We start from the raw sequence: 13,295 nt of genomic DNA, 5'->3' as shown, positions 1-13,295 counted from the left end.
CTGGCATGTCAGATCGACCTGTCCCTAAACATATCTGATATCATGTGTTTGGAGGATGTTTAATCTAGAGTAAAAGGTCTCTTGGGCAGAGGCTATTCTATACTGAATGTATGCGTGTCTAGGTGCAAATGCTCGGAGCCAGGGGCCTACCATGGTAACGGGAGCAATGAATTTCATTAGGGAGGACAGGAAGGCTTGGCCCTTGCTTCTGCAGTCGGGGATATGTTTTCGTATTTCACTAGACAGGAATGTGTTTTCGAGGAGCTGAGCTGGCTACGCTGATAACTTGAAGGCAAAATACTGTTTTTGGCAGGCAGACCAGGCCGAGCCGGGCACCGCTCGGTTGGCAGGAAGTAAGACAGAGGTCAGGGATGCGTTTCCATGCTGCAGCTTTCAGAGGCAGAGACAGAAGTGGCTTGAAGACAGAAATCAGGGCCTAGCTCGGCAGAGCCAGGAAAACGTGAAAGTGCACCACATAAAGACGGTGGCACGGCATACTTAGGAACGGAATTATCGATCCATTCATGGTGGAACTGATAGAGGACATGTTAACGTTGGACGCAAATGTATTTGCGTCTTCAGATTCGGTTGTGGAGGGAAATTACATGTACTTGAAACTCGTACATGGAGCCGTTGGGGTCTACGTTAGGGGACACAATTGACCATAAAAATTCCAATTACCTCATTCCCTCCTTGTCCCCTACGGACCCTTCATGATATGTCGATTTTCATGAGACCATCAATCTGTTCATATAACATCATTTGCTCTTCTTTCTTTCTTCTGGAATGGGAACGTGCACTTGAATGGGGAACACATGCTGTGGCGCACAAGCCGCAAATCGCTGGCCCACATTGTAAACATAAACAACAACTGAATACTATGGCCAATATGATTCCTAGGAATGACAGTAGCTTCCATCCCCAGGCCGATACTACACTCCAGAGCCAACCGGACCAAGTCCAGGAGCCTGGATTCTGATGTATCAGATGAGCAATTTCGTGAAGTCGGGTAATAGCTTTATAGACTGATGGCGCATTATTTGGAATAAATACGCAGCAACTGGATCCGATGACTCTACAAGCCCCGCCCCTATCGGCCAGGATGACGTCAAGGACAAGGCGGTTCTGAAGAACAACAAGTCTCATAGCAGACTGCTCCTCTGTAAGTTGCCCAAAGCTGAGGTAGTCTCATTCACTACTGCTTCTAGTATTCTGGTTAATTTGCGAATCAGTTTACTATTGGAGACAGTTCCTAGATAGGGAAAGAATCCTTTATTGAAATCTGTATATTGTTCCGATGTAGTTTCAGTCTGATCAACTATTGGGAGGTCTCTTTTGTGTCTAACAATATTAAGGCGGGAATTCCTGTGATAGTCAGATGGGGCTAGAAATACTGGTGGCAATAAGAATGCAATGAAACAGGTACCATCCCAGTCTGGAGGTAAACGGACATAAGCTGTCTGACCACATATAAAATAGGAATGTCGGGAAGCTTTGAAAGTAGACTTGCCTTGATCACTGAATTCGACCACAGTAGTACAGTCACTGTGACCTAGATGTACTGAACCATTTTTTCTGACACATAATACTCCTTTCGCTGGTAGAACTGATATGGATGGTAAGTCTGGACTGGTTTCTGACTGAACATTTAGAATCATGAGGTTAAGTGTAAAATTACCTAATCCATACACTTCGTTTTCTAGATCTGTCCCTGTCATTTGTGGAAGACCTTCTTCGTTCGGGAAACATGCTTTGTTCATGACTGTGTTCAGATTTCCCCATATCCAATTGCCTTGGGAAACCTTAGAGTCAGTATCTATAGAAGATATTAAACTAAACCAGGCACCACAGGAACCATTATGTGTAAACGGGTAAAGAAAGAGAGGCAGAGCTCCCTTGTAGTTCTGGTAGGGAGGGAGTCGGCCACATATCCAACAATTAGTAGCATTGTTGGTCTGATGAGAATGGTGTAACATACGAATGAATGTATTGTTGCGCAGCGCAAGTCGATAAGACAATTCGTGTGGGGGTAGAGCACTAAACGTGTGTTCTGCAGTGTTATTAGAAAAATGTGCAAGAGGAAAATACATATAAAGCATCCAACTTAAAGCAATAATCGTAAGACTCAGAAAAAACATAATAAGTAATGTGCAGACGCATCTGCTCCGGAGACTTTTACAATATTTTCGTTTCTTGGTCTCCTGACTATCTCTCTCTCTATTTGGGTCTATCTTATACATTGTCAGAACTGCCTAACCGCTTCACCCGAGGGGGACTTAAACAATTAAACTGTCTGACTTACTAGACCTCAACTTTTGGCGATACTCCTCTTGGGGAGTTTTCTCTAGAAGGGGGAGTTTGGTATCAGTCACTGGTACGTGGGAGTTCTGGGATTCGGATTTTGGCGGAAGTCCATGAAAGCGTTTGACGTGACTGGAGTGCACCCACCCCTTCCGTCCCTCAATTTTTACTGCAGTCCTTGTTGTTAACAAAACAATCTTCGGCTCCTTCCAACGGGGCTCCAACGGGCTTGATCTGTCAAAGTTCCGTACGACGACTACATCGCCTGGGACCAGTTCATGTGGCTTCACCTCGGTGTTGTCTGGGAAGGCTGCCGCGACCTGTGAACGACATGATTGTAGTGCAGACATCAAGGAAGCAAGGTAATCTGTCAACATAGTACTATCAACATCAGTAATCTTTCGCGGCAGAGGCGTCCCCCACATATTAGGGGGTCTACCGAAGACCACCTCATACGGGGATAGCCCTGTCCTAGAGTGAGCTACCATTCTCATATAGAAAAGTGCAACTGGCAACGCTACTATCCAATCCACTCCCTTCTCTTTACACACTTTTGCAAGGCGAGTTTTCAGAGTCTGATTGTGTCGCTCCACGAGACCTGCTGCCTCTGGATGTCGGACACAGTGAAACTTCCACTGGTACCCCAATAGAAGAGAGACCTGCTTCATGAGTTCGGATGAGAAGGGATGACCGTTATCTGAATACATGACACGGGGCAAACCGTATCGAGGGAAAAACTCACGAACCAACTGCCTGGCAGTGGTCGGGGCAGTGTAATCTGGGACGGGATATGCTTCTGTCCATCGGGATAGGGCACATACGACTACGAGGACATACTTAAATCCTCGGCATCTGTCCATCTGGATATAATCCATCTGGAGGACTTCAAAAGGATAGTCGGGAGGATGGAATCCACCTTGCTCTACGGGAATCCCTTTTCCTGGATTGAACGGACAACAGATCATGCAGGTACGCACTTTCTGTTTTGCTGCTGCTCGTAAATGCTTGTTGAACCAAAGGTTCTGTACACTGTCTATCATGGCTTTTTCTCCTAAATGTGCTGGACTATGTGCTGTGTTAATGATAACTTGAACCATAGAGTCGGGGAGAAACCATGTGGTCTTTCCCTTCGTCATCCATCCTTGGTCTGTCTGGACCCCTCCTTGTTCAGCCCATTTCTTTATTTCATCTGGAGAGGCATGTGTCTGTATGTCGATGACATCTTGTGTGGGGTCCCTGACTGTCATGCAATGCGTCTGTGGGGTTACATCGGTCTTGGTCATGTCCGTCGTTTGAGTATGAGTCAGTGCTGTATGTTTCGCTATACGATCTGCAAAGTCGTTACCCTGAGAAATCTTGTCTGTGACCTTTGTATGTGCCTTGCACTTCATGATAGCTATAGCTGTAGGCAAATGTATTGCTTCTAATAGGGCTTGAATGAGGGGGCCATGTTGGATCTTGGCTCCGTGAGAGGTCAAGAAACCTCTTTCTTGCCAGAGGACACCGAAGTCGTGAACAACTCCTAATGCATAACGTGAATCTGTGTATATGTTTACTTTCTGGTTCTTTGCACGTATACAGGCTTGGGTCAGTGCAATGAGCTCAGCTGCTTGGGCTGACAGGGTGTCAATGCGATGTGTTTCTATGACTTCAGTTTCAGTGGTCACTGCATACACGGCCACTAACTCTCCTGTACTTGTTCTTAAACATGAACCATCCACATAAAGTGTCAGGTCTGGATCAGGTAATGCGACATCTGTCAAGTCTTGTCTGGGTTTCGTAACTGTGTCAACCACTTCTACGCAGTCATGTGGAGTGGGATCTATGGTGCTCGATGGTAAAAGTGTAGCAGGATTCATTGTATTACAGCGTCTGATTTCTATGTGTGGCTGGAATAACGTCAATTCATAACCTGTCAGTCGCGCTACAGTCAAGTGTTGAGTCTGGGTTCTGTTTAAAAGAACCTCTACAGAATGTGGAACTTGTACTGTCAATTGATGTCCTAATACAATGGAGTCGCTTTGTCTGATTGCTAGAGCTGTAGCTGCAACTGACTTTAAGCATGCAGGCAAGGCCTGGGCTACTGGATCCAATGTACTCGAAAAATAAGCACACGGTCTGTGTTTGTCTGCTTGTAACTGAGTGAGAACCGACAACGCTGTGCCATTGCGTTCTGTGACAAAAAGTGTAAAAGGTTTGCTGTAACATGGTGTTGCTAAAACTGGTGCTTGACATAAGGCTTTCTTTAATTCGCCAAAAGCTTGTGTATGTTCCTGAGTCCTAGGGAGGACAGTCGAAGACGCTGCCTCCTGTGTTGTCAACTGTATGAGTGGTTTAGCTAGAAATGCATATTGTGGAATCCATTGTCTGCAATAGGAAGTGAGTCCAATAAAGGGTCGTACTTCTTTCTGTGTCTTGGGTTGCGGAAGATGTGCAATTAACTGAATTCGTTCAGGTGTCAGCTGTCTACCCCACTTGGTCAGCAAGTGCCCAAGGTACACCACTTGCTGGGCACAGAATTGTAGCTTCGAAGGAGACACCTTGTGTCCCTTGTCTGCCAGGAAAAGTAAAACTGTCAATGATGCTTGTTCACATTCTGGTTCACTACGGGCGGTGATCAATAGATCATCGACATATTGAAGTAGGGCAGTGTTGGCAGGCATGTGAATACTGTCAAGTTGTCGTTTTAATGCTTGGATGTAGATGCTGGGGCTTTCTGTGAATCCTTGAGGTGCGCGTGCAAATTTGAAACTTCGGCCATTTAAACAGAATCCGAAAAGATATTGGCTTTCCGGGTCAATAGGAACACTAAAGAAGGCGTTTTTGAGATCGATTACAGTAAAGAACGTCGCTTCAGAATCAATAGCTGTCAATAAGGACGAAATGTCTGGGACCACGGGATATTGTGGTACAATGCATTTATTCAATTCTCGTAAATCGATAACTAATCGATAAACTGGAGGTGCATTTGGATCAGTACGTTTAAGAATTGGAATGATAGGGGAATTACAAACATTGGAGTCGGTTTCTACAACCACTCCTTGTGCAATGAGCTCGTCAATGATTTTCAGTAAAGCCACTACAGCATCTGGTGGTAACTTGTATTGTCGGATGCGTGGTAGTATTACTCCTGGCTTGAGTGTAACACGATATGGAGTAATGTGCATACAACCTACATCAGTGGGGCCTTTCGCCCATAAATGTGCAGGAACATTCTGTAACCTGGGGTCAAAGTCTCTCAATACATAATGTTCCTTAAAATCACGAAGGAACAACCTTACTCCTTCCGGAGAACAACAAATTACAGCTCCTAGAGCTTTCAGGGTTTTTATACCAAGCAAGTTTTCTGGACATGATTTCGTGAGCAATAAATCTGTAGTGCGGGGCAATGGACCAACTGCAAGGGGAACTGGTTTCGATACTTCATTAACAATAGGCTTTCCTGAAAATCCAAGGGAAACATTCTGTGAGCCTGAGAGGGGTGCCCCTGGAACCTCGTCGTGACTGATGGTTGTCCTGCTTGCCCCTGTGTCAATTAAAAATTTTCTATCCTTCCCTAATACCTGACTGTGTACATAAGGGCCTTCTTGATCTACAGGAACCTCGATAAGGGGCAAGCCAACCTCCCTCTCTAGGCTGTTTCATGTGTATTGCTGGTAATCGGGGTAATCAGATTGTGCATACTGGTACATCTGCTGTGTGACATGTTGTGTTGCGGCAATGGGCTGTGGCTGTGGTACCGCTACGGTCTGTTGTGGAACCTGCATAGGCTGGACATTCTGTGGAACGTGTTGTTGGACCTGGTCCTGTCTAGGAGGACGCGGTCTCTCTTTAGTTTTACCTGTGGCTATGTTGTGTTTCAAAACTGCACAATCGTTTACATAGTGACCTGGCTGTTTACAATAGTTGCATATCCCTTTAACAGGAGCTGTTGAATTTGAATTATTGGACTGTGTCGTACCCCTTTTATGACCGTCAGCTGGGACTGACTGAGCAACTAGTACTTTCATTTTCGTGTCTTTCATACGTCTCTGTTCGTGATCATGTTCTTCTCTAATTCTGTTCTGGTGGTACTGTAACATTTGTAACATTTGGGAAGGCGAATTAGCTTGCCATGTGCTCTCGACTTTCAGTACACGGTTCTTAACCTGGGGCAATGAATTCTCGACTAATTTGGATACAAAAAGGTGTGGGTATGACTCGCTACTTGTTTTCAGGCCACTATTAATAATAAAACATTTCTCAAATCGGGAATAAAAATCACTAGTGTCTTCGTTGGGTTTCTGTTTGCAGACTGAGGTTGCATCCCAGTCCTCCTTTTTAGTTGCTAACAATCTTGGCAAAACCTGTACTAACAATCCTGGTAATGCTTTAGTTTTATCCCCAAGACCTAAACCTGGGGTTCGAGTCGTTTCTTCGGCTTCTAAAGCAGCCCAATCAATCTTTTTGTCTCCCACCTCCCATTCTTTTTCTTTGAGTTTCTCGTAAATACCGGCAGGCAATAACACTTTCAATATTTTCATAATGTCGGGATAGGTGTAATCTCCCATGAGTAACATGTCTTTTATTTCACGGTGGAAACCTGCAGGGTCTTTTTCATGACTGGGCACTATTTTCTTCATTTCCAATAATTCCATTTTAGTTATGGGCGTGTATACATACACACGTGCAAAGGTATCATCAGGGTTCCGGATTCTCGTGAAGGATTCTGTTTGTCAAAGTGATATGGGGGTGGAACGGAAACAAGATGTGGAGTCAGGAAAGTTCTATATTTGTGACGTTGTTCTAAAATCGTTTCAATTAGATCGGTACCTAGACCTCTCCATCTTCTCAGGAGTAAGTCTTGCAATAAACTATATAACGGACCTGGATCAGATGCTTGGTTTTCATACTGTATAATGAGGTGTTGGGTCATGTATATACCAGCTAGTCGCTGTTCTTCTGGAGTAAGACTTAAAAATGTTTGTACTACTGAATCGTCTTTATATATGCTGTCATCCCCGGCCCACTGTACTGCGGACCGGGCTAGTTCCTGATCACGTAGGGTATTGAGTTCGTGATAACCTACCCTTTCTTTCAGTACTTTGTCAGTAATTTGGAATACATGTTCAAGGGTACATCGCTCTGGTATCGGGCAAAGGTAACGTTTCTTGTTTTCTAAACGAATGGGTCTATCGAAGGGCCTATCAGGAGGATACGGTCTAGGGAGTTTCTCTCTACCTACATATGCCACCATGTCTCTACTTGGTAGTTGCAATGTTTCTGCTGGATTCTCTGGTTCTTCCTCCTCTGAGGAGTCCTGATCATCTGATTCGAGATGTTTTTCAGATTCTCGACGGGCATGTATTGCTATTATTTCTTTACGGATCTTTCTAACCATAGCATGTACACATCTCTCTCTATCATGTTTACCCTCTGAAATATTCTGACCCCATCTGTTCAATCTATCCATCTCACTTTGTGGAAAGCTGGGCTGATCTTGTTCCCTTATCAAACAATTAACCAAAAATCGCATTATCAAACCTTGGGTCTCAACTTTCTGACGTGACATGGCTTCACCAACACACTCCGGTCTTTCTCCTGTTCTAATAAAATGATACAGATTGTCTAGATGGTCTGGCATTTCTGGTAATAACATCAAATAATCTGTAACACGTCTTAAACGTAGAGACGCTAACAACATGGGTCCTGTTTTACCAGGCACTGTGTCATATCTGCAATCTGTAAGCTGTTCTTTGAGTTTTTGGGCTGGGGCACCTTTAGGTGTTCGCGACATTGCGAATCCTCTCATTGTCACTCGTTGTAACTGTGGCGGGGTGCGGTAACCTCCTGTAGCACCTCCTGAGGCGGAGGCTTGAGCATAGCCTGGCGGTAGGGTCGGTATCTGCTGTAACGGGGTTGGAACCTGAACCGTGCCAGACCCAAAAGGATTAAGCGGATGAATAGGAGGAACAACAGGTACAGGTGCAGGAAGCGGTGCAGGAGGGGTCTGCTGTTGCGGACCCGGGGGCTGATGATCATGGGGTAGGCTATTGTCAGCAGGTGGTACGGGTACACGGGCAGGTACATTGGTATATGCGGGAGCTACATCATCTAAATAGGAAGAAAGGAAAATATCTGCTGCAGTCTTATGACGTAATTTAGTCGGAACCAATGGAGGGGGCAGATTTTTCGGTGTTTCCGGGGTCGCCTTGGGCAGGCCCTCGGCCAGGAATGGATACAGTCCTGTCATTATGGCATTACTCTGTCTGTCGTGTTGTTCCATTCTAACTCGTTCTCCTTCTTCTAGTAGTTCCTTTTCTTTGGCTTTTTCAGAATCCTCTCTACTTTTCTCTGCTTTTCTGAGTGCTTTCTCTGTCCGTCTATGTGATTCTTTACGCCATAATTCAATGGCATCTTTCTGTGACTGTCTGGCTTTCTTTTTCCACAACGCTTCCTCTACTCTCATGATGCACTCGGCATCCCATGTCCCTGTAACGGGCCATCTCTGATTCTCTGCCAAGTCTTTCGTGTATTCCACCCACAAGTCGAGAAATAATATGGCATCTAAGCCGTGCTTGTGGTACATAAAATAACCAGGAGTGTCCCTGGGTGGGATGGGAACAGCTTCCTCAAGTATCCCTTTTCTAGTTCCTATCTGTCGCAATTTCGAGAATAAAGGCATCGCTACCTCGATCTAGACACTATACACAATAAACACAGTAAGAAAAATGCGAACAATCACTCATACCACGACATTTAAAACACATTAAAACATTATGAAACGAACAACAATAACTGTATAATTCAATACTAGATGCACTGCTAAACAGTACAGATACACTGCTAAAACAGTGCAGACCGGGTCTGTGTACCCAAACCCGTCTTGACCGGACACAAATTAATGTACCCGTCTAGATGCGTCCCCAGCAACGGTACTCACCGGGAAGCACGGAACGGAAGGCCTCGGAAACTCGACTGGACTGACGTCACTGCTTCTTCCGCGCACTACGCATGCGCCTCGACACTACACGTGGGCCTCTCGATACCTCGGACACTGCTCTCTCGGCTGGGCTCTGGTCGGGATCCTCCGCACTCCTCACCGCCTCGTCTGGATGTCGGCCGCAGTCTCCGTCACCTCCGTAGGCCTGAGGGAGATACAGGAAATCCTGCAGATGCGCATGGGGTCCGTCACAGCTGTAGTCGGGGGCAAAGCCTGCGACGCATCACCGGCGCGTGGGGTGGGGGAGGGGTACCTGTTCGGGCGCCAAATTATGTGGTAAATATTTTACTGTATACTATTTTTCCATATAATTTCAGACAGGTTACAAAAGAATAGCTCAATCAAATGAGAGGCAGAGTCCGTGGTGTCTGAGTCATAAGGGCTTTAATCATAAAGGATGACTAAATGACTCGAGTCAATGGAGATCTAGTCCATCAATACAGGGGTTCGGGTATGCAATGATGGCAGGAAAAGATGTCAACGATTTATTCACAGTACATGACATATATAGTAAAATGACACAATAGCATTGAATACAGTAGGCGTGACAAGTGAAATGTATATGATAAGAACACATGTGCGTAGCAAAAAGGCGTAAACATGGGTGTGCACAGAGGCGTGAACTAGAAACGTCACAGAAAAGTGTCATAAGTGGGTGGATGCTTAGAGAATTTTTGCAGAGTCAGCTGAAACCTATGGCCTGGATGCGCGCGCAGCTAATATGACGTGTGATTGACGTACATCTAGAGGAAGCTAAGAGTCTGACTTTTAACACTAGTAGAAGAGACAGAAGTCTGGCATGTCAGATCGACTTGTCCCTAAACATATCTGATATCATGTGTTTGGAGGATGTTTAATCTAGAGTAAAAGGTCTCTTGGGCAGAGGCTATTCTACACTGAATGTATGCGTGTCTAGGTGCAAATGCTCGGAGCCAGGGGCCTACCATGGTAACGGGAGCAATGAATTTCATGAGGGAGGACAGGAAGGCTTGGCCCTTGCTTCTGCAGTCGGGGATATGTTTTCGTATTTCACTAGACAGGAATGTGTTTTCGAGGAGCTGAGCTGGCTACGCTGATAACTTGAAGGCAAAATACTGTTTTTGGCAGGCAGACCAGGCCGACCCGGGCACCGCTCGGTTGGCAGGAAGTAAGACAGAGGTCAGGGATGCGTTTCCATGCTGCAGCTTTCAGAGGCAGAGACAGAAGTGGCTTGAAGACAGAAATCAGGGCCTAGCTCGGCAGAGCCAGGAAAACGTGAAAGTGCACCACATAAAGACGGTGGCACGGCATACTTAGGAACGGAATTATCGATCCATTCATGGTGGAACTGATAGAGGACATGTTAACGTTGGACGCAAATGTATTTGCGTCTTCAGATTCGGTTGTGGAGGGAAATTACATGTACTTGAAACTCGTACATGGAGCCGTTGGGGTCTACGTTAGGGGACACAACTGACCATAAAAATTCCAATTACCTCAGCATGGTGACACAATAGGCAACACACATGCACTGAACACAAGTGAACCCCCGCCATAGTCAATATCTCACATATAGCCAGTCAGGCGCACACAACACTGGATAAAGTTAGAAGTAACCAAAGTGAGGCGTTGAAGGATAAGGTCGCACACGATGTTCTTTCTGTTTAGTTTTAATGGGTATGTGAGGGGTCCTCCTTGAATAGGAGCCACCACCAAGAAAGAAAAACCAGCCGACACGTGTTTCGTCAGTTAGGGAGCTAACCCATTGACTCTTCAGGGCTGAAAAGGTGTGGTATGTCGTTGTATCGGGGGACCGGTGATAATTCCAACCCGGTCCTGATCGTTTGCTGTTTCCTGCTTCCGGCGAATACCCGTGGCACTACTCTACGGCATACCGCCGCTTGTCTTCCTGACAACAGGCATTACCCGCCCTGTTCTAAGACGAGCCTTACCCGTCAACATAACCTATCTTGTGCCGATTCGCACAACCTAGATAAAACACCCGATCAGGACCGGGTTGGAATTATCACCGGTCCCCCGATACAACGAGTGGAGGAGCATTGCACGTGATGTACGAGCAGTGGGGGTGTCCAATAGACGACATACACACTGCCACAAACGCTGGGACGACATTTCCAGGCTGAGCAAGAATGTAGCGGAAGTGACACTAGGGATGATTCCAAGAACGGCACGTCTGGCCCGACGCTCAATGACCCTTCTCATGCACCGTATCATAGCTGTGACGCATCCTGACCTGTCCGAGCGGTTGCGTGTGGATGAACAGCAACGTGGCGGTAAGCATACTGTCAGTGTATGTTGCTTGTGAGTGCAATGCATGTATTGTTGCCCAGACACATTAGTGACTTCCGTGTATCGTGTGTCTTGTTGCAATAGCATGTTGGTGACATTGGCGCAGTTAAATGTCACTTCCCAGTGCGGCATGTTGAGACGCCACTCGCTAAGCAGTTGAGTGTTGATGCACATGCTGTAGTGCTCCGTCACCCCATGGCAAGACTGATGTGCAGATGTAGTTGCTCATGCCCTGTCCGCATGCTGTACATGTAGCACGGCCAACACCACTTATTTCCTGTGAGGATGACTGGTAGGGGTGGCCCGTGTGCAGGTTGGGGGATCGATATACATTGTCATCAATGGCATTAGGGATTCCGTAGCAGTACTGTACGTGAGTGTGCCCATGACTTACACCCATTTCCTGTGCATTTCAGCTTTGGCAGAGGGCACTCTGCCACAGACGGAGGAGATGATTGAAGGCAATGCATCCGGATCAGACGTCGCGCACACGCAGACTGACACAGAAGGGGCCAGCGCCGGAGAGGGGGACAGGACCGTCCCGGAGGACTCGCATGTGGAGACAACATCATCATCATCTTCCGACAGTGTTGGTGAGTCAGCACTGTTGTCACAGTCTGGGAGTGGGCAATCAACACCTTCGGTCGGGACACAGCACACAGGGCCCACCCTGCCGCCAACTGCACCATGTACTGTTCGTGCACGCAGGAGTAGGGGGAGCAGAGTGGCGTTCGGTGTCGGCACCGCTGCCCCAGCCTCAGTGAGCCAAAATGCTCTTTGTGCAGAGGCTGTTGATCTGCTGCGACAGCTGTGTGTGGGGCAGACCAATATGATAAATGCTTTCCAAGACCACGATAGGAAGTTGGGGCAGGTGGTGGCATTCATGGAAGGTATGCATGGCGATCTGGCTGGGCAACACAGGACAGTGCAGTCATTGGCTAACAGTGTGTCGTCTGCCATTGTACAGTCGCATGGACTGGGTGCTACTTCTGTTCCACCTTCTACAACACTGGATGTCTCAGGGGGGAGTGACTATTCTGACCAGGACTCTAATACAGGTTATTGCACTAGAAGCAGCGTCAGCCAGCACGTCAAGGCACGGAGGGCTCAGACACCATCCCCTAGGTCAGCTAAATCTGTTCACAAAGACAACGTCAGATACAGTGGAGTACACACACGTGATCCAAAAGAGGGGTTGGGTGTAATGGCTACACATGCTGCACAGGCATCCCACACACAAGGTACTCCCAAGGCAAGCCTTACTCCCAGTTCCATTAACACTACCTTGGACAAGGACAGTCAGAAGACGAAGGCACCTCATGAGAGCTGGGACACTCCCAGGGCCAGGGAGACTAGGAAGGAAGGAGACACTCCCAAGGGCAGGGAGACTAGGAAGGAAGGAGACACTCCCAAGGGCAGGGAGACTAGGAAGGAAGGACCCACTCCCAAGGGCAGGGAGACTAGGAAGGAAGGACCCACTCCCAAGGGCAGGGAGACTAGGAAGGAAGGAGACACTCCCAAGGGCAGGGAGACTAGGAAGGAAGGACCCACTCCCAAGGGCAGGGAGACTAGGAAGGAAGGAGACACTCCCAAGGGCAGGGAGACTAGGAAGGAAGGACCCACTCCCAAGGGCAGGGAGACTAGGAAGGAAGGACCCACTCCCAAGGGCAGGGAGACTAGGAAGGAAGGAACTTCTACCAAGGGCAGGGACAAGGACAGTCAC

General features: G+C 47.1%; 1 protein-coding gene across 1 annotated transcript in view; it reads right to left on the bottom strand.

The window, feature by feature from the left end:
* The window catches only part of POLN (DNA polymerase nu), a 2,377,116-nt gene that overhangs the window by 1,248,510 nt on the left and 1,115,311 nt on the right, over positions 1 to 13,295 (bottom strand). The gene's annotated exons all lie outside the window — the stretch shown is intronic.

The sequence above is a fragment of the Lissotriton vulgaris genome, chromosome 3_2, assembly GCF_964263255.1.
Source record: "Lissotriton vulgaris chromosome 3_2, aLisVul1.2, whole genome shotgun sequence".
Classification (NCBI taxonomy): domain Eukaryota; kingdom Metazoa; phylum Chordata; class Amphibia; order Caudata; family Salamandridae; genus Lissotriton; species Lissotriton vulgaris.
The sequence above is the reverse complement of the archived record's forward strand: the minus strand, read 5'-3'. Positions and strand labels throughout refer to the sequence as shown.